Here is a 15,632-nt window from a genome sequence, read left to right as displayed (position 1 = left end):
GAAAAAAGGATGTTATTTGGGTTATTTTGGATAGGCTAACAAAGTCGGCACATTTTATTCCAGTGCATACCGACTACTCCCTTGAAAGATTGGCTGACTTGTATATTTCTGAGATCGTGAGGCTACACAGGGTGCCCTTGTCAATTATTTTGAATAGGAACATGAGATTTACCTCGAGGTTTTGGAAAAAGTTACAAGAGGCTTTGGGGACTAAGTTGAGTTTTAGCACGGTATTCACCCGTAAATCGACGATCTATCAAAAAGAGTGATTCAGATTTTAGAAGATATGTTGCAGTGTTGTGTTCTCGAATTTCAAAGTAGTTCAGAAAAGTACTTGCCATTGGTTGAATTTGCTTATAACAACGGTTATCAAGCAAGTTTGAATATGGATCCTTATGAAGCTTTGTATAGGCGAAAGTGTCGAATAACCTTATATTGGACCGAGCTTAGAGAGAGTCAAATTCACAGGGTTGATTTAGTCAAAGAGACTGAAGAGAAAGTTAAAGTGATTCGTGACTGCTTGAAGCCCACCTCGGATAGACAAAAATCCTACGTGGATTTGAAACAAAAGGAAATTGAGTTTCAAGTTGGTGATAAGGTATTTTTAAACATATCTCCATGGAGGAAAGTCCTCAGATTTGGTAGAAAAGGCAAGTTGAGTCCTCGTTTCATAAAACCTTATGTGGTTACCAAGAGAGTAGGGCCAGTTGCCTACCAATTGGATTTGCCACTGGAATTGGAAAAGATTCACAATGTGTTTCATGTGTCCATGCCACGTCCATATAGATCAGAACTTTCGCATGTGATTATGCTGTCAGAGGTTGAATTCATCCGGACATGACTTATGGTGAAGTACCTGTCAAGATTTTAGCTCGAGAAGTCAAACAATTGAGAAATAAGGGCATAGCACTTGTGAAAGTTTTGTGGCATAGACATGGAGTTGAGGAAGCCACATGGGAACCCGAGGAGACTATGAGAGATCAGGACCCAAACTTATTTCCCGATAAGATTTTTGAGGACGAAAATCCCTTAGGGGGAGAAATGTAACAGCCTGATTCTGGGGCTAGTCGAAATAGTGGCATCGGGACCAAAAATCTGAAGTAAGAGAAATTATTTTATTATTGATATAGAGTCGTAGCATGTTTATATTAGTGCATGAAAATTTTGGTAAGCTAATTTTAATGTTTGTGAGCCTAATTGCGAAAATGGACTAAATCGCATAAAGTGCAAAAGTCCTAATTTGATAGCTAAAGTTGTTATTTTATTAGAGAATCAAAATTAAGGGATTTTAAAGGGCAATTAGACCCTTTTAAAGGACCATAGTCGGCCATAGAGTCAAAGAGGAGACAAAATTTAAAAATTTGGTGGGTTAGGTGACTTAATTTGACTAAAATAGAAATAGATAAAAGAAGGATGATATCATCCCTTTTCATTTTCTTCCTCCACCAAAATTTTCAGCAAAGAATAGGGTTGAAGAGCTTGAAATTTCAGCAACTTTAAGCCTTCACAAGTAAGTGATCCTAATGACTTTTCTTAAATATTTTTGTACTTTTGAGATCCTTGAAGCATGATATTTCAAATGAGGGTACTATTTTGCAAAATGATTGAGAGTCTAGGGTTTTTCCATGAAAGGATTTGTGATTTTTGCTAAGTTTTTGTGGAAGAAAATGGGTCTTGGGTGTCTTATAAACAACTTTTGTGAAAGGTGTTAGCATGAAAACACCTAAAAGGACTAACGTGCATAAGTTGTAAAATAGATAATAAATGTGCGAATTATGGGAATTTGGAGTTGCTATAAGAGTCAACGAGGTTTGGCTAGTCTTGAGAAATAAAGAAATTCGATAAAAATCAATTTTTGAGTCGAGGAGTAAAATGGTCATTTTGCAAAAGTCTAGAGGCGAAATGGTAATTTAGCCCAATTGTGAATTGTTGAGTGCTTAGGTTGATAAAGTGACTTAATAAGTGCATTTTGTTATTATAGATCAAGAAATACCGAGTCTAAACCTAGACCAGGGGAAAGCCAAGCAAACTGATTAAATCGGCTAGCCGCCACATTTTGTAATCCGAGGTAAGTTGTATATAAATAATACAAATACATTGTTAATTATATGTGCTTGATTATGAATTTGAGAATGTATAATGATAAATGAGATAGTAGAATTTCCATTGGAACCTTAGGAATTAAATTGGATATTCATGCCATGACATTTGGGTCATTCCTGTGTGAGCTAGTGTAAGACATGTCTAGGACATTCATCGGCCACATTATGAGAGCCAGTGTAAGACCATGTTTGGGACATTGCATTGGCATTGAGACAAGGGCTAGTGTAAGACATGTCTGGGACATGCATCGGGCTCGAGACATAAGTCAGTGTAAGACATGTCTGGGACATGCATCAGCTACGAGATCATAGTCAATGTAAGACCATTCTGGGACATGGCATCGACTTGATATATGAGCTAGTGTAAGACTATGTCTAGGACATGGCATCGGAACCTTACCCTATGCTTGAGGCTTATGTAATATCCGATAGTATTTCGAATGGTTCACCGGTGAAAGTTATGTTCTTAAGCTAATGAGGAAAGTATAACCGTGTTGTGAGTGGTACAGGTACCTAATTGGTACGTATGAGATATGAGCTCAATATATAATGTGTGACTTGTATGGATGGTAATGAGTAAGTTATGCTTATGCCTACCTTGGTCTTATGAGCATGTTGATTATTGATAAATTGTTGTTGTATACTTACTTATATGCAACTTACTAAGATGTTATACTTACTCCCTTCCCTTTTCATTTCCTTACAGTGCCGCCTAACTAGCTCAAGGATCACCGTAAGTCAGAGATATCAATCACACTATCAACCGAAGCATTCGGTATAGTTGGATTTATATTTTTGAATATGGCATGCATAGGACTTAGACATTATTATTTTGTGTCATTGAGGTTTGGCCACATGTATTGGCTTGGGTTGGAAACCCTTCAATTTGTATTAAGCCTTGAATGATAGCTAACATTCATTTTGAATTTATAAAAGATGCATTATCATGGTTGAATGAATGTCTATTGTGGCTGATTTGGTTATAGGAATTATGCTTGTTTTGGTATTGGTTGGTATTTGTATAGAACTGCATATGTAAGGGTGGTAATGGGGCTTGGTAAATAGCCTTATATTGTCCACACGGGTAGGCACACGGGTGTGTGTCTAGGCCATGTGTGAGACACAGCCAGCACCATGGGCGTGTTGTCCAGCCATGTGTAGGGGTGAGCAAAACTCGATTCGACTCAAAAAATAAAAAAAAATTCGAATTTCGAGTTAAACGAATCGAGTTATTCGAGTCATCTCGAATTTTTTTCCGAATTTTGAGTTCGAATCAAGTTGAGTTTTCGAATTCAAATAACTCGAATAATTTGAATAATTTGAATATTAAACTATAGTATTTTACATTTTTACCCCAAACTCCCAAACTTTTTTACTTTTCCCTTAAAACTTTTACTCCTTTCCACTCTCCCCCCAAAACTGTTACTCCCCTTCTATCCCAAACCCCCAATCTACCCAAAATCTATTTTCCACCAAAATTTTATTCTCCCATTTACTTTTTCTCAAAATTTTAATCCCAAAAACCCTCAAAACTTTTTATTTTCCCCCATATTTTTTACTCATTCCCACTTTCCCCTAAAACTTTTACTTCCTTCCAATCCCATCTCTTATCTTCCCCAAATCCATTCCCCCAATTTTTTTTAATATTTTCCCTCCAAAATTTTACTCCCCCTATTTACTTTCCCTCAAACTTTTATCCCCAAAACTTTTTATTTCCCCCCTAAATTTTTACTTCTCACCTTTTACTCTCAAATAAAAAATCAAAATTATCTAAAAAATATCACTAAACATAAATAGTAATAATTTTATTTATATCTACTATTTATATTATTAAATTAAATTTCACATTTTATATTATTTATATTATTAAATTTTTTAGTCATATTGAATACTTATATTAAAATTAAATTATTAATTATGCCATTAAATATTCATGTTAAAATTTTATATTGGTATCAATTTCACATTTTATCTTTAAAATAACTTTTATTAAAAATCACATTTTTACATTTAATATATTTTTTAATTCTAAAATACATAGTGACAAGAATCTAAAGATAATTGAAAAAAACTAAGCAAGCAAACCCGTATATAAAAGATTAACGAATAACTTATGAGGTGATGAAAGTTAATAAAAATTTTGATTAATGTGGACAAATTTATACGATGGGTGACAGTGGTTACAAGAACCAAAAATTATTTTTTTAAAATTTAGCTCGAACAAATATATTCGATTCGATTCGATTCGAATTCCATCTCACTCGACTCGAATCGAGAAAATTTCAAATCAAATTAGGATGACAAAATATGATTCGTCAACTCGATTAACTCGAAATTTTTTCATTTGATTCGATTCGATTCGATCGAATGCTCACCCCTAGCCTTGTGTCCCCTGCACATAAAAATTTGAAGTTAGTATGCATGATAGTAAACACACGGGCAGAGACACGGCCATGTGTCTCAGCCGTGTGAAGGGCACGGTTTAGCACACGGACGTGTACCTTGGCCGTGTGACCCTTATGAAATGCTGACGTTAGAAATAGAATGTCTAGGTTTGTGCACACGGGCTAGGACACGGGCGTGTCATGGCCGTGTAAAGGACACGGGCCAGGGACACGGGCGTGTGCCAGGCCGTGTAAAAACCCCTGCAGGTGTGCATTTAGAATTAATTCCACATGGGTGGAGGACACTGGCATGTCTCTGTTTTGCTTAGGCCATGTGAGACACATGGGCCATTAGCATGGCCATGTTGGAATGGTCACACGGGCGTGTTGCCGCTCCCACACGGCGTGTGCCCATGTGTCAAGTGACATTTCTCTATAGTTGGAAAAAGGACCCGGATTGGTCCCTAATGATTTTTGATGTGTGTTTTGAGCCTCGCAAGCCCATATTAAGAATATATTGATAAGTTTAATAAAGTTTTAAATTTTCCAAGTCGTGAAGAATCGAAATTGGTTCTAAGTATGAGTTCAAGTTAGGTAACTCCTCGTATTCTGCCCCGGCGTAGGATACGATTATGTGGTGTTACATTGAGCATCTGTCTGAGGATGAAACGCGATACTAAAATGCAATCGAGTACCTAGAGCTTCATGTAACTTGCTCCAAAATCGTGACGTAGACTGCAGATCTCTGTCATAAATAATAGGAACTAGTACCCCGTGTAATCTGACAATTTCAGTGACATATAACTCAGCTAATCTTTCAAGAGAATAATCTGTACATACTGGGAAAAAATGTGCAGACGTCATTAGACGATCTACGATAACCCAAATTGCATCTTTCTTTCTCGGAGACAAAGGCAATCTTGACACAAAACCGTGACACGCTCCAATTTCCACTTCGGAATCATAACTGGCTGTAACAAACCAGAATGTATCTGATGTTCAGCTTTAACTTGCTGACATACTAAAAATCTCAATATGAATTAAAAAATCTCTCGTTTCATACTCGACTACTGGTACATTTGCTTCAAATAAATATACATCTCATTGCTACTAGGATGAATAGATAAACTACTATTATGAGCTTCATGGAAAATCTTCTGAATAAGATTTCAATTTCTCAAAACGAAAAATTTTCCTTTGAAGTATAAACTATCATAGGATCCAATCTAAAAATCTAAATAAGGAGTCGATTGAATCCGTTTCCGTTTAGCTATCAATACATCATCGCACTTCTGAGCTTCATAAATCTGTGGTAAAAACATCGGTCTAGCTTTCAACTCAGCTAAGATCAAACCATCATCAGACAATGTCAATCACGAATTCAACACTTACTTTCTACTCAAAGCATCAACAACTACATTAGCTTTCCCCGGATGATAATCAATTATCAAATCATAGTCTTTTAAAAACTAGAGCCATCTGTGTTGTCTCAAATTCAAATCTTTTTTGTGACATTAAATACTTTAAGCTTTTATGATATGTGAAGATTTTACATTTTTTTTTCGCACAAATGGTGTCACCAAATCTTCAAAGAAAACATAATTGCTGCAAGTTTTCAATCATGTGTCAGATAATTCTTTTCATACTACTTTAACTGTCTAGAAGCATACGCTATCACTTAGCCTTCTTGCATCAAAACAGAGCCTAAACCTTTTAAAGATGCATCATTTTAATCACGAATTTTTTACCTGATTTTTTCTGAACTAACACCAATGCCTCACTTAACAATGATTTTAATTGATCAAAGCTTTTTTGACAATTCTCAGACCACTCAAACTTAACATCTTTTTGCAATAATCTCATCATCGGTGTAGCAATCATCGAGAATCCCTTAACAACCTTCTGTAATATCCGACTAATCCTAGAAAACTTCTAACCTTAGATACATTTCTTAAAGGGTTCTAATCAACAACTGCTGAAATTTTGCTCGGATCAACTATGATGCCCTTGGCTGATGTAACATGTCCTAGAAATCTGACTTCCTGAAGCCAGAATTTGCATTTGCTATACTTAACGAATAATTACTTTTCACACAAAGTTTGCAAAACAATTCTCAAATGCTCGGCATGCTTAGTCTCATCTCGTGAATAAATAAAAATATCATCAATAAATACCATAATGAATCTATCTAAATACGGTCTGAAAATTTTGTTCATCAAATCGATAAATATTGCAGGTGCATTAGTCAAACCAAACAACATCACAAGAAATTTTTGGGCACATCTAAATCTTTAACTCACAATTGATAGTAACAAGAACAAAGATCGATCTTTGAAAATATTGTTGCACCTTTCAATTGATCAAATAGATCGTCAATACACGGTGACGGATACTTGTTATTGATCATGAATTTTTTGAGCTAGCAATAATCAATACATAATTGCATAGATCCGTTCTTTTTCTTAAAAAAATAGAACAGGTGCACCCCAATGAGAAAAATTGGGTCGAACAAAACCCCCATCTGACATATCTTACAATTGCGCTTTCAATTCTTTCAACTCTGTAGGTGTCATTCTGTAAGGAGCTATCGATATTGGAGATGTTCCCAGTACTAACTCAATAGCAAAATTAACCTCTTTGATCTGTGGTAACCCGGGTAATTCCCCTGGAAACACAACTGGATACTCACATACCACTTGAACTGATTCTAGCTTCAACTTATAAACTCTAGAATCAAATATGTAAGCAATGTATGCATCACAGCCTTTTCTAACATATCTATGTGCTGACATAGCTGAAATCACATTAGACATATTATCCAGTCTATCTAATTCAATCTAAAGCTTTTTACCATTCTGACACTTTAACATAATAAGCTTTCATTTACAGTTTACAATAGCATTATACAGAGTCAACCAATCCATACCTAAAATAACATCAAATCGACTAAAAAGTTACAACTGTGTACCTACTTTAGTGGTTAGGTGTTCTGAAAGTGTGTAGGAGGTCCCAAGTTAAAGTCCTACTTTTGGAAAATTTTGATATTTTTCTGATCTAAGCCTTACGTTTTGGGAGTGGGCGTATATTTAATTATTTGTAAAACCATATCAGAATGAGCCTGCTGGTTTGAGTGGTAAGGGAATCTATGAGTTGTATGGAGGTCCTGTGTTTGAATTCTTGCGCGAGCGTGGGAGTTTATTTTTATTCATTTGACCGAGAGAGTTTTTGTCAAACAGAAATTCTGAGGAGGTTGAGTAGTGGGTTAATGGGAGTATTTTTGGGGATTTAGGGATAGCTGTTATCATTTTTTATTTTTTGTTAGTTTCCCCAAAATTTTTCCATAATTTTTTACATCAACTTTTGTGCTTCTCTATTCTGTCAATCCTCTTTTCCTGTTTTCATGTCTTTCATCTTCCCTTTAATTTGAGTACTTGTGGCCTTGGGATTTTGTTTATTGTCGTAAGTCTTACTCGAGTTACTAGGGGGATTCCTATTTACCGCTGTTCTAAAGCTGATGATTTTTTTCTTTAGTTTAATTTCTGGGTTTTTGTAGCAGCGAATCGCGAAGAATGGGGCTCTCCTCTTGTGGGATTGTAGACATAAGGTTCGGTGTGTTGGGGTAAGCATTAGACATTTGATTTGAGTTATCGTTGGTTTGAGTTTTCAGTTCTATCATGTCTTGGGACTAATTTTGAGCAATGATAAGTCAACTTTTAGGTTTTGGAAGGCTCGAGTGTGCTTTTGCATCGAAATGATACCAGAAGTGTACCCGAAGTGTAGACAAATAAGGTTCAGAGAAAGCTAAAAAGTAACACTGTCGATGCTACACGGCCGTGTGGTTGGCTGTCTGCGATGACATGGCCGTATGATCGATGAAGGTCAAGCCATGTGCAAGGTACGACCATATGATGGCTGGAGTGTGGCCGTGTGGGCCTACACGGGCATACCACACGGGCGTGTGATAATTGGGCTAGGCTGTGTGATTCACATGGGCTAGGCCAATCTGGGCATGTGGGCCACAAGGGCAACCCACACGGGCATGTGGGCCCATTGTATCAAAATTTTTCGTAGAGTTACACGGGTCATCCGAATTGACTTTTGCCCTACCTTGGGTTCGGTAAAGGCTTACTAAACCCCAAAACTATGTGTTCTATAGACTAATGTACTGTTATGAGCATGCCTATGTTTGTATATCTGTTATCTGTTAATGAAAGCACGTTAAGCATGATTAATCTATTAACTCTGTATGCATGTTCTGTTACTGTGATTAGGGTGGGATGATACATATATTGGAGGAAGTTTTCTGAAAGGTAGATTATGCCTAATATCTAGCAGCACAACTACATTATAATTGATATGTGCCGCATCAGTACAGCATGGTGTGTAGGGTTAGGTGGGTGTTTTAAACCCCACATGGTGTGTAGGGATGGTCAGAGATTGTGTGTAGAGGATGTGGGTAAGATTTTGTTATCTGATTTGCATATTTGTAACTGTATTTGTATCTGAAATGGGCTCAGGCCCGATTTTGTATCTGTATCTGATATGGGCCCAAGCCAGAATCTGTTTCTGTCTAATTGTGATATTCGGTGTGTATGTGCGTGCTAAATTCTGTGGGGTTACACATTGAGTTTACGTAAACTCACTCTTTTCTGTTTATTCTATACAGGTAATCCATAGAGCTAGGCGAATCGGTGCAATGGAGGACTCGATGGTGACCACTCGCCAAATCTATTTTATTTGTTCTAGTTTTTATTTAAGTTTGTGTGAAGATCTGAGAGTTTGTATTTTCTGGGACTCTCTGAACTATTTTAAACTGCTTGGCTTTGGTTTTGGGGTTTTAGGTTTTAACTTACTTTTCACTATGACGTTTTCACTTACTTTTCACTATGACGCCTTTTATCTAAAAGGATGTTTTCTAAAAATATCAAATGGTTTTTCTTAAACTTAACAATTTTATAAGGTTCCGCTAAAATCACGGTTTACCTTTAAATGACCAAATGAAAGTGAGCTTTGAAATTAATAAGAGCGATAAAGGCTAATGAATTGGAAAGATATGGACTTAATGACAACGTTTTCCAACCCATTTCATGTGACACCTCTGGATTATGCCATAACGTCTAGGCCGAGTTTAGGGTGTTACACAACCCTAAATCATGAAAGGACAGTTTTTACAAACCATATCAACTAGGACATACTGACTTAGAAGGTTCGTTACTTTAATCACAAATCTAGTGGATTCAACAAGTAACTTCTTAGTTGATGCTAAATTCATGCATACATACGTATTTGTTGATCTCGGATCAACCAAAGCATTAACACCATTATCATAAATAGAAAATGTATTGGTAATAACATCTAGTGGTAAAGCTTCTTCTCGTGCATGAAACGCGTAAGCTCTAGCCGATGCTCGTGCCTTAAATCTCATAGTAGAGTCTTTTGTTATAGTACAGATATTGCTTGCATTTATAGGGTTCTGATGTGGTCTACCTCTTGTGGCAGTGTTGCTTAGTCGAACAGTCTAAGCCTTTTCTTTCTCTAACCTCTCTGGGTAGTCTTTGAGATAATACTAAAACGAACCACATTTGAAACATGACCTATTTTTCAATCTGTACTCACCAAAGTGTCTTCTATTACATTGTTGACAATCAGATCGGCTGCCCTTGCTGGTTGCCCTTGACACTACCCACACTTGCTACAGAAGTAGCCTGAGGTTTCGGACTCGCATGCTGTTTACCTCTATCACTACTAGAATACTCCACTGAAGCTGTCGAGCGATTATGATGTTCTTTCGATCTCTTTGATGATGACTGATATGACTTTCCATTTGATCTCTTTCTTGAACTTCTAGCTTTATAATAAACTTTTCTCTTTTCTTTTCTAAGCTCTTTGACTTTATGCGCTCGTCAACTAAAACGGCAAGTTCTTTCAATTAAAGTATCCTGACTAAAATTGTGACAGCCCTAAATTGACCCTAGTAGGAAAGTAGTTTCGGGACCGCTAAACCGAGTCACCGAAGTATTTGAGTATAATATTTATTGTCTAAAATATGTGAATATGAGTGTGTGAAAGTTTTGAGCTTCGATTTGGTCAATTGCATGTGAATTTAGTTAATAGGACTTATGTGTGACACTTTTGAAATGTGATGGGTTAATCTATAAGGATCTATTAGTGCATGTTATGAAAATAATGGGTTTGCATGTCAAATTTCCACCTATGACAAGTAGTGGCCGGCCATGCTATGGGTTAAAATGTATTATAAACATTTTATGTTAGTGTTTTATGTTAGAAATAATAAAATAAAGAACATGGGTAATAAAATAATAGTGGTTAGTAGGGGAGAAACAAAAAAATTAGCTAGGTCGCTCCTCCATTGCCGTGAATTGAAGGAAGAAGAAGAGGGGAAGTTCGGCCAAGGTGGTTCTTTAGATTAAGGTATGTTCAATGTTGCTTTTGGAGGTTTACACATCCTTTGGAGGGTTAGCCTACTTCTATTTATCTCATGGATGAAATTGGGGTTGTTGGAGAGTTAGGATTCGGCTAAGAGGCTTCAAAATTTTAGTTGATGCCTTGATACTACTAGCATGTTAGCTATATGGATGTGTTAAGTTACTTGAAATGTTAGATAAATTTGAACTCCCTACCAAATTCTTTAGGCAACCCATGTTAGAAATTTCGGTATTGAGATGTCTAGATCTTTCGGCCATTGTAGCTATGGAGGAATAAAGTTTTTGTTTCTTGTTAAATTGGATTAATCTTGTTGTATGAGTGCTTGAACAAACTATGATTAAATGGATGCATAGATTCAAAGTGGGAAGAATTGGCTATTATATTTGATGCTAATGCCGAATATGAAGATGATGAACTTGAATAAATAATATTCAGCTAGCATGATAAGTTATGAAATATTAAGTAGATGATATAATTGATTGGTGAAGTGGCTAATAGGGATTTTTAATGAAATTATGCCAAGGCCGAATGTATCATGAAGTAAATAAAAATGCTAAATGTGCATTATGTGCTTATATGTGTATTCGGCCAGGGAAGTTTGATATGAAGCTTTGATAGGTTTGAGAGATGAATGACCGAATGATCTATAGGTTATGTATGGATGAATTTTATGCATATGTGTGTGTGGCATTAGTAGTTAATGGCATTCGGCATTGTTTAATTAAAATTAGAAATGAATGCTTGAAAGTTAAATAGGTCGCTCTAATGACCAAATATGCTAAAAGCTAATATATGGACAAATGATACGAATGAATTGGTTTTTCAAATGTATATGGTTGCCGTATGTATGTGTTTGATTGAGAAGTAAATTTGTTTGATTTAGCTCAAAAGCTTAGAGGATCAAAGTTGGATAAGGGAAAGGAAAAAGTGATCTAATAGCCGTTGAAATCGTTCGACAACATCCGAGGTAAGTCTTTGAGTAATGAAATTTAGCTCACGATTTAATAAGGCAATTATTTGTCTATGAGCATAATAATTAACTCGTGACTTGACGATTCTACTTGAATTACATGGTAAAATAAATAAGTAAGGTATTTACTTGTAGCCGAATGGTTATAGGAATCTTGTGGATTAACGAAAAGGGATTATGTTATTTGTGTGGGATTAATGAATCGATCGATGTATGGTTAGTAAACATGCTGTAATTGTATTCGAGTATCAGGAATGATATCCAGATGTGATATGATATATATATATGCATATACGTGTGAATGCTAATCGGGGTCTAAATCCGAGCTTGGTCTCGAAGGGCTTTTGAGCCAGTGCTAATAACCGAACTTAGTTTTGAAGGGCTTTTTAGAGCTAGTGTCATAACCGGACTTAGTTCCGAAGGGCCTTCGAGCCAGTAGTCTAATCCGAGCTTGGTCTCGAAGGGCTTTTGAGCTGGTGCTAAGAGTCGGACTTTATTCCGAAGGATGTTGCACCAGCATAATATTTGAGGGTGAAAACCCGTAAGCGTTCTTACGAGAAATCATATAATACATGCTGGAATAATTTTAATCACATGCGCTACTTACTGTAAGACAACCAGGTAAGTAATTTACCCTTGTTGAGAATGTGAATATACTTCAATTATGACTTTGAAATTCGATGGGAATGCTTAGCACATTATTTAAATCATCCGAACGTTTATGATCTGATTATGATGTATGAGTTCCGAATATGAGAGTTCAATGTCATAGTTATGAATGTGTGTGCATATGCATGAAATGGACAGGGACATTTGAGATGAGAGCATTCGGTTGTGGATTGGAGTTGGCCGGATAAATTGGTTTCACCTTTGTGATATTAATGATAAAAGTGATATCTCAGTTATGTTTCTATTCGGCCAAGGGATGAACAAATAAACTTGATATTATTATGCCATCCCTTTAAATGATTTCATTGCTTAAAACTTACTAAGCATCGAAATGCTTATTCTCTGCTTTAATTCTCTTTTTTATAGATTTTGCTCGTCAGCTATCGGACTCGGGATTGTCAAAGTTGAAGTCGTCTACACTATCTAAGCCACTTTTTGGTACTCTTTTAGTTCAATTTTGAAAACGGCATGTATAGGGCTGACCCTTGTTGTTAATTAAGTACCCTTTTGTAATGTGTATTCGTATAGCCATGCGAAAATGGCTCGTATATTTCGAAGTATAACATTATGGTCTTGTGATATGGTTATTAAGTGGTGTGGAAATGTTTGGTAATGACTAGCCATTGGAATGGCCAATCATGGTCCTATTGGTGCTACGTACGTCATGGCTAATCGGGATTACCCTTGATAATAATGTATGTCAATTTGCTAGTTGATTCATGGAAAACTATGAAATAGGTGAAATCTGCCTTAAAATAGGTGCTGACAGCAGCAGTGATGTGAGTTTGAAAAATCACTAAAAATAGTAGAAATATAATTAAATAATTAAAAATTATGTAAACGAACCTTGATGAGTCTATTTTCATATGGAAGAAGCGAAACGACCATATGAGCCGTATTTTATGAGATGTTTAAGTTTTCATGAAACAGGGCCAGAACGATTACTGGATCCCCTGTTCTGACTTTGAAAATTTACCATAAATTAACCAGAGACAATTAGAAGTCATGCTTCATATGTATAGATTCCTTTTTGAGTCTAGCTTCATTAGAAACAAACAGCATAAGTATTGAAGCTCTGTACAGGGAGATATCTAAGTCGTAATGCATGAAGGTCAGAGTAGTCGAACCCAGAAACAGGAGAGACTTTAACTAATAAACTGTACTAATTGGCTCGACCAAAATTCTAGAAACAAATTTGTAGATGGATATATAAGTCTAGTTTTAGGGAAAATTTACGGAATCAGTTTTCGAGTTTTGGAACTCGAGATATGATTTTTAAGGTGACAGTGACGCAGTTAACCAGCTTGTCTGGAAATTTTAAAATGAACTGTGTAAGTAAATGAATTAAGTCCGTTAGCACCTCGTGTTCGACTCCGGCAACGGTCTCGAGTACGGGGTGTTACAAAAATCTTTATGTCTTCATTTAACCTATCTTCAAACCGTTTACACTGGCAACTTCGGTTGGTATACACTTCCGGGCATACTTACTCAGTCTAACAAATTCCCTCTCATACTTGGACACTATCATTTGGCATACTTATATACTCCTTTCGGAACTTCGTTTGAAAGGATTCGCAATCTATACACTCTCTCGGTACCACTAAAACCAAAGTATTCCACTATTGATAAGTTTAGTCTTTCAGTAAAGGTAAATCACATTTTACGCACTCTATATATGTACAAAGCAACTCCTCGAAAACCCTGATAGTATTTTCTAACCAGAAATCGGCTTTCTCTGGGTCATCTTCAGCTGTAGATTTAAATTTCTTAGCCCCATATTTATGAAATTTATCAACTAGCAATTTACTAATTCACATTGGTTCCCAACCTTGAGGAACTACGGGGACCAGTTTGGGGACAGGTGGGAGTGGAGGTCGTTGAGCCATCAGGTTTTTTCATATGAACTCGGTAAACCATTCAGTCATCATATGGAAGAAGGCTTCTTTAGCCTCTCCTTCCCAGCCCTCAGATACGAGCCTAGTGCCACTTGATGCTGCTCCATGAACAGAGGCTTGCGCGTTACTTTTAACTTCATCGAAGTTAGCACGGTTGGATGTCATTTGTATATGGAAACATATTTCAAAACATGTCAGGAGTTATCACACTATCACAGGTTATATAACAGCTTGTATTTCTAGACTAGTGTATGCTATGTTCTGTCTGAGAATCGACTAAATCGTAGCTTTGATACCGTTAAATGTAACACCCCTAACCCGTATCTGTCGCCAGAATAGGGTTACGAAGCATTATTGAAAGAACTTAACTTAAAATCATCAATTTCCAAACATTTCATATACCGTAACATAATTCATTCAAACACATGATTATTTTCCCTTACTTGAGCCCTAGAGGCCTTAAAAAAAATTTAGAAATGATTCGAGACTAACGGTCCATTTGTTTGACTGAAAATGATTTCTAGAAAATGATTTCCGAAAAATGGCTTACTTTTCTGGAAAAGCTAATATTTTCTGGTGTTTGGATGAATCTGTGTAAAATATTTTCTATTGTTTGGTAGATTTTCTAAATTTTTTTTATAAAAACTGTTTTAAATGAAACAAACATACATTTAAGAATTTATTATCTTATTGTTTGATTGAGTTTATTTTATATCTATTAAATTTATATTTTACGCAATCATTTATTTATAAATAAATACATCAAATTAAACATTAAGAATCAGTGCCAAAGAAAAGGATTCAAAGAGAAAAAAATCAATTAAAGAAAGAAATCCCATAGTCTAAGAAAATAGATTACACAAGAATATGTATACACAAGAATACATAGCTTAGACACATCGTCTATGCACAAAAGTCCATAATTCCATTTCCTTACTAGTCATTTACATCCAACTACTGTGTATGACTTACAACAAGAGAGGTAAATAGAGAGATGAAGGATACAAATAACTAAAATATTTAACACAGACAATCATTCTTATCGTCAATGGGCCCATTTGGATGGAAAGTAGAGACAGCACGAGCAAACTCTTCGAAACCTAGAATTCCATTATGCTTTGTATCAAGCAAGTCAAATATCTACAGTGAAATCAGAAATATATTG

Source organism: Gossypium hirsutum, chromosome A11 (genome assembly GCF_007990345.1).
Source record: "Gossypium hirsutum isolate 1008001.06 chromosome A11, Gossypium_hirsutum_v2.1, whole genome shotgun sequence".
NCBI lineage: Eukaryota > Viridiplantae > Streptophyta > Magnoliopsida > Malvales > Malvaceae > Gossypium > Gossypium hirsutum.
This window is presented reverse-complemented; position numbering follows the sequence as displayed.